The sequence below is a fragment of the Neophocaena asiaeorientalis genome, unplaced genomic scaffold (genome assembly GCF_003031525.2).
Source record: "Neophocaena asiaeorientalis asiaeorientalis breed wild unplaced genomic scaffold, Neophocaena_asiaeorientalis_V1.1 scaffold29, whole genome shotgun sequence".
In the NCBI taxonomy this organism is placed as follows: domain Eukaryota; kingdom Metazoa; phylum Chordata; class Mammalia; order Artiodactyla; family Phocoenidae; genus Neophocaena; species Neophocaena asiaeorientalis.
Genome location: NW_020174423.1, coordinates 951,503 through 958,485, shown reverse-complemented (window position 1 = coordinate 958,485; position 6,983 = coordinate 951,503). Strand labels below are relative to the sequence as shown.

Here is a 6,983-nt window from a genome sequence, read left to right as displayed (position 1 = left end):
AACCCGTGTCCCCTGCATCGGCAGGCGGACTCAACCACTGCGCCACCTGGGAAGCCCAGTTATACCCTTTTGAGTGTGTTTTCTGCCTCCCTGTAGGACCGTGGCTGATAAACCTTTCATAGGGTTTATGCTAACAGCAGCATCATTCAAAATAGCCAGAGGGGATTCCCTGGTGGCGCAGTGGTTGAGAGTCCGCCTGCCGATGCAGGGGACACGGGTTCGTGCCCCGGTTCGGGAAGATCCCACATGCCGCGGAGCGGCTGGGCCCGTGAGCCATGGCCGCTGAGCCTGCGCGTCCGGAGCCTGTGCTCCGCAACGGGAGAGGCCGCAGCAGTGAGAGGCCCGCGTACCGCAAAAAAAAAAAAAAAAAAAGCCAGAAAGTAGAAGCAACCCAGGTGTCCGTGGACAGATAAACGGATAAACAAAAGTGGTACATGCATACAATGGAATATTAGTCAGCTTTAAGAAGAAAGGAAATTCTGACACATGCTACAATATGAATAAACCTTGAAGACATTACGCTAAGTGAAATAAGCTAGTCACATAAGGACAAATATTGTATGATTCCACTTATATGAGGTACCCAGAGTAGTCAAATCCATAGAAACAGAAAGTAGAATGAATGGTGGTGGCCAGGGTCTAGTGGGCACGAGGAAATTAAAAGTTTTTGTATAATGGGTATGGAGTTTCAGTTTGGGAAATTGAAAAAGTTCTGAAGATAGATGGTGGTGACGGTTGCACAACAATGTGAACGTACTTAATGCCACAAAACAGTACACTTAAAAATGGTTCAAATGGTAAACTTTATGCTATATATATTTAACCACAATTTTTAAACGTATTTAAGAAATATTAATTGCTCGCCTATTACACAAAGCACCGCACTGGGGATACACAAACTGGAAGGTCACTGTCTCCATCAAGGGTGCTCAGCTCCTGCACTTCCCCCATATACCCCTCATTCCAGCAATCTGTTCCCTAATTATGTCTTGCACTTTCAAGCTGGAATACAAATTCCTTCAAGACAAGGGACTAGATCATACTCATCCAAATCCCTAGAACTTAACAAAATGTTGAGCACATCCTCAAAAATATTGGTTGAATAAGTGAGTAAAAATCTAGCCAAAGAAGTCTATGTTCTTTTTTTTCTCAAGTCTTCTAGCCAGTCAGTACTTAACATTTCTTGAAGTTAGTTACCTATATTTTCAGAAATGAAAAGAGTAGAACCTCACGCTAAACTCACTTTAAATTGTTCTGTTGACAAACAATCCTACTAAGTGCATAAACTGTGGGTTTTAAATCAGAACTCCTTTGTTTGCTAGCCATGTGTCCACAGACAAGTTATTGACTGCCCCTAAGCCTATCATCTGTTAAGTGGGAATGCTGACATTACTATAGTGGACATCTATTGCTTTGCAATCCAAAATCTCTTGGCCAGTCTCCTGGTGACAGTATAACAATGTTGTGCTGGAGAAACACCCTTGCTCCTACTTCTTAGCCTATGGCTCAGGGATGAAACCTGCAACCAAGCCCAAGCCCTAGACTAGTGTAGAACTCAGGAATGCTGGGGTATTCTATTATGGTGATAGAGACACAGGGATGGTGAGGACCAAGCCTGGCTGTCATTATTGCCTAATCCCAAACCCTGACAGACATCACTAATTGACCACAGCACTCGTTCCTACTGAGCCTGGACCCAACCTTGGATTCCTCTTCAACCAAGCTCTCCAGGCAGCCACTACCAATCAAATCAGTCAAAGAGGACAGGCAAAATGAAACCAATTGTCTCAGCTCCAGAACAGCAGTTGGCAGTTTTTATGTAAAGTATAGTGTAGTAAGTATTTTAGGCATGGTCTCTAATATATATTCTTCTTTGTGTTTTGATTTGTTGTGTTTTCAACCCCTTAAAAATGTTAAAAAGCATTTTTTGATCTTTCAGCTTACAAAACCCCCTGCTCTGGAGCCTTGAAATCAGACTCTGGGGCTGTCCCAGAGATCCAGGCACCATCTTATCTCCCTCTTCAGGGCTCCTGGGAGCTCAGTACTGGAACACTCGGAAATGCCACCTCAGTCAGAAGTGCACACACAGAACACACTGAATTGCCTGAAAAGTACAGAGGAGCTTTGATGACAGGAGAGTTTCTGTTCTTATCACACCAATCCCAGGGCAAGCTGACACCCACACTCTGGGGGAAGCTACAATCCAAGGAAGAGCTACAAAGCCCATGCACGTGCTGACCTTCACTTCTACTTCCAGAAGCAATTTCACCGCACAGCCCCTCAGACAGCCGAACACACTCATTCCCCACAGCCAATGTGAGGAAAGCAAGAGTTCAAATCACTACATTTCTCCATTGTTAGTCTAACTCCTTACGATTAAAAAAACACCTCTGAAATTGTTCCAAGAGACTGTGCCACATGTCTTTTGGCCAACCTTTGATTCCTTATTTTTTCCTTATTTCCCAAAGCTTTTTTTTTTTTAATTGCAGAGTAGTATGTATAAGAGTTGGGTTGGTCCTCCTCTTTATTATTTTCCTTGTTTGTTTCTGGTTTTAGTGAAAAGGAATGAACTTTGCTTGACTGATGTTCATTCATTCATCCAATACACAATTACTTATAATCCCAATCCACCTCTCAAGGCACTTGCAGGTAGGAAAGACAATTGCAGATGATAATGCAGAGTGATAGGAGGGGTAGGTGCAGGGTAACATTCCAGCGTGGAGCAAGGGCAGCTCAGTCAGCTGTGGCAGTGATGAGTACCAGGAGGTCTGCTGGAAGGCAGTGTCACTGCAGCAGAGCAGGGAAGAATGCATAGGGGTTGACCAGACAAGGAAGGATGGGAGGATGGCAGGTGCTGAGACTCAGTGGCCTGAGTAAAGGCTACACATGGGGTTTGGGGGCAGGGGGAGTTGGGAGATGAAGCTGGCAAGGAGACCAGGGTAAGGTCATGAAGGCCTTGGATTCCAAACTCTATCCTGAAAGCCACAGAAAGCCTCTGAAGGAACTAAGCCAAATGACTGACTTAGATTTTTATTTTCAAAACAAGCATTCTAGTTGCAGTTTGGAGAATCCACTGGAGCAAGAGAGTCCTGATTTGGAGCAAGGAGCCCAGTGTGAAGGCAACTGGAGCAATTCAGGCAAGAAGTGATGAGGTTATGAACTAAATCAGTGACAGCAGGAAATGAGGGAAGGGGGAAGACATCAACAACAACAAAAATAAGAGCTCACATTTATGCAGCACTTTCTAATGACAAAGCACTGTGTGGAGTGATTTTTGTGTATTAATTCACTTTACCTTCACAACAAGCCTGAGATAAGTTTGGTACCTATTGTCAACCACAGATCAGGAAACCCAGAGAGATTAAGGAGCCCAAGGTCTGAGAGCTATTTATGTCCCAACCAGAAGTCACATCCAGCAGTCTGGCTGCAGAGCCCACTCTCCTCACAGCCCACTCTCCCAAGCACACTCACAGAGAGTGGATATTCGAGATGGGCGCTGAGTGGTTGAAATGGGGGAGACTCCAGGGCAATCTCCAGGGGCCTGGCTTGGGTACCTGAACATTTGGGTTTCAGCTTCTTGAGCCTCCACTTCTGAAAGAAGTCCCATCCCCAAGTCTATATTTAGCCCTCAACCAGCACTCCCCATACACCCACACTCTCCCCACCACCCCACCACCCCTTTCTCCTTTGCAGTCCTTGCAGGCGCATTTGGAGTGAAAAACCTCACAAGCATTGCCAGTCACGTCTGAGAAACCCCGACAGCAAAGTCTGCTCTTGGTAATCCAGAGGCTTAGGTCTATTATTTTCAAATCGGTCAGAACTGGGAAAACTTGGAGCAAGCCTGTGTGGTATCCTTCTCAGCAAGCAAGACCCTGGCAGCCCTACTTCTGTGTTTCCCACTAGTTGCCCTAGAGAGCAGAACGTGTACCATTATTTGGGGCCAGCGCTTAACCGAAGCACGTTCGCCTGGCCAGCAGCCTCAGACAGACCCGCAGGAAGAAAGTGGCCCTGGCGGGGAGACCTTCAGAGAGCCAAATGGCTTTCTTTCTCCAGGCATGAGAGTTAAAGCAAGCATCTGCAGCAAGAAACTTGTGTTATTTCCTGCGGACAAGGAGACCTCCTGCCCCTCCCGGGCTGATCCAACCCACTTTGCACATCCTGCTTCTCTGGGAGCTAAAAATAAATCGGTATGCACTGAAAAACACTCGAACACATCTCCCCAGCACACCCCTTCCCGAGTTCCCGAGGGCAAGAGACCCAAATCTTTCAGGTCCTGAGTCCAAAATGCAGACCACTTCCTCGTCTGCGTTCCACTGGCGCCTGTTGGTGGTTCCCAAAGCCCCCTCCCCACGCGCCCACCCCTCGCACGTTACTCCTGCGGCCTCTGAGGGCCGACTCTGAGGCCCGGGAACCCGCGAGTGCCCTCGACCCCCACCTCCTCCCCCGACCCCGGGAAGGATGCTTCCGGTGTCCCGGGCCACCAGGCGCACCAACGCCCCCTTCCGACCCATCGCGCCCCCAACCTGCCTGCCCTGTGCGCCTCTGCGCGTCCCTCTGCAAAGTTGCTCTCTCTTTTTCTGCCACCATCTTCAGGGTCTTTAGTTTGTTTTATTTTCCCTCAGAGGCACTGAAGGAAGGACGGGGGAATTGACAGGATGAGCTGCAGCCGGGAAGGGCTGCGGGGACCAGGTCTCCGGGACCGCGCGCTCCTCGCGCCCCCCCCTGCGCCCGCCGCGCCCCGAGCGCGCCGGTCCCCCTAGCAGCCGCTCCCGGTGCCACCGCCCCCGCACACCCGCCAGGCTGCAACTCCGACTACGCTCTCGCTCCGGAGAAGCAGACGGAAGGCGCTGCGACTCACCGCCTCGGCCGCTCCCAGCGTCTGTGCCGCCGCGCCTGAGGCGGCGGCGGCGGCGGCGCCTTCCCTCCGCCCGCCTCCCCCGGGACAGCACCGCCGCCCGCCGCGCCCCCCTCCCCAGCCTGGCTCGCCGCCTACCCCCTCGCGGCCGCCGACCCACCTCCCCACTGCGGCCCCGCAGGCAGCCTCTCCTGGGTGGGCGGACGGCTGGGGTGCAGAGGGCCAAGCTGAGGCGCGCGCGCGGTTTGCAGGTGCAGTGGACACCCCGATGTTGTGCTGGTGCAGCCGCTAGGCTTATTATCCCCGTTATACCCGCTAGTCCTAGCCCACCGCCAGGCTTCTAGGCAGTCTACACTGCTACTTTCTAAGCGGTGCCATCTGTTTGCCTGTCAGGGTCGTGGGAAGGTCAGATTCAATGTAGAGCACCTTCTTCCAGGCTTCGATTGGGAGACCCTGGGGTCCCTGCTACGCAGCAGTGACGTTCAAGGGAGTCTTGGAAGGACGAGCCCGCAAGGAGGGACGGGCTGCTTTGCCTCATCAGTGTTTTCTTTACCAGAGCTTAGCAAAAAGCTGGAAAGAAGGACATCTAAGGGATCTCTTCCCCCCTCGTTCCCCCCACCTCCTGTAGCCCACCGCAGAATGTCACCAAATCTTCCATCTCCACTGGAGATAAGAGGCAAATGTCTTGACAATTTATTCAACCAATATTTATCAAGTGACTGCCATCACATGTTCCTGTCCTGCTGCGTTGGCCACGCAGGACCTCTCAAAAAGCCACTGTAACGTCCTACACTTGTCAACTGCAGCAACATTTCCAGAACCCACAGAGGATCTCAATAGCAAGTCAAATTCATTGATTAAAAAACTTGCTGGTAAAAATAACAAAAAGGCACCATGTAAAGGCACCATGACTTGTCCATGCTTGTTATAATGATTACAAAATCTTTTAATATGACTAGTAGTTGTAGAAATGACAGTCACATTTAGGTTCATACATCTGCCAACTCTGATTTGAAAATCACGGGAAAGTTTCCCCTGACCAAAGCCATCCTCTTAGTTCTTAGTTCTGCCTTCCATTTCCACATCATTTACTCCTTCAGGCAAAGCTTACAAAACCAAAGTCATCTGAGAGGCCATTAAACCATTTATGGGATACTAAAATTTGTTCCAGATTGGATTAGCAGATTAGCTCAGTGTTTTTGCCTCTCTGGGTACACTTTGGAATCACCTAGGGAGTCAGATTCTTTTGTTCGTTTTTTAGTGGTAGGCCTCGCCCCACACCCATAGATTCTGATTTAACTGCTTGGGGTGCAGCCTTGCTTAGGGACGCTTTACAAGGGACCCAGGAGATTCTGATGCGCAGCCAGGGTTGGAAATCCAGGGATTAGCCAATCATCAAACTGAGCCTGAGGCAACGGGATGACAAACCAAAAAGTTTTGACGCAAGGAAAGGTCTGAGCAGGTGCTGCAAACCTCAAACGTCCCTAAGGGATTAAAAAGAAATAACAAGTGACTTAGCCTGGTTGCACGGGGCCAAACTGGCAAGGGCTTCAAGGACATAAAGCACAGTCTCATTTTTCCACATGAGAAATGCAGACCCAGTGTGGCCACTCAAGTTGGGGAGTTTTTCATTTTGTTTTGTTTTTCCTCCACAGAGAAGCCAAAAACCTACATTTAATGTGAAGTCTTCTAATTTTAAAATGTTGGTAACTAATTAAAAAGATATTTTTAAAAAGAAGAGTTTATAGGCCACAAGGGGTCCCTAGGTCATCATTTTGTCACCTGTGGCCTGCACAGTTTAGACCTGGTCATTGCCTACAGACTGCAGGAAGAACCCTGGTGAGTAGAAGGTGGCAGTGCTTTGGGTGGAGGTGTCTCTGAGAGAGAATGATTTAAAAAACCACTTTATTTTTTAAATTTTGCTTTAATGATCTCTGCTTTTTAGAAAAAGAAAGCTTTGTTAAAATATAACTCATACATACAATTCACTGATTTAAAGTATCCAATTTGATGTTTTTAGTATATTCATAGAGTTGTACAACTATCACCACAATCAATTTTAGAACTGATGTTGATCACCCCCAAAAGAAATGCTGTGTTTATTAGCACTCATTCCCTTTATTCTCCC

At 48.5% G+C, this 6,983-nt stretch overlaps 1 protein-coding gene across 3 annotated transcripts in view; it reads right to left on the bottom strand.

Annotated features, from left to right (window-relative positions):
* The window catches only part of NCALD (neurocalcin delta), a 405,737-nt gene extending 400,810 nt beyond the window's left edge, over nucleotides 1-4,927 (bottom strand). For all 3 annotated transcript variants that reach the window (XM_024756600.1, XM_024756597.1, XM_024756601.1), the window contains exon 1: nucleotides 4,859-4,927. The gene's annotated coding sequence lies outside the window, so the exon portion shown is untranslated. The remainder of the gene's footprint in view (nucleotides 1-4,858) is intronic.
* Between the last annotated feature and the right edge of the window lie 2,056 nt (nucleotides 4,928-6,983).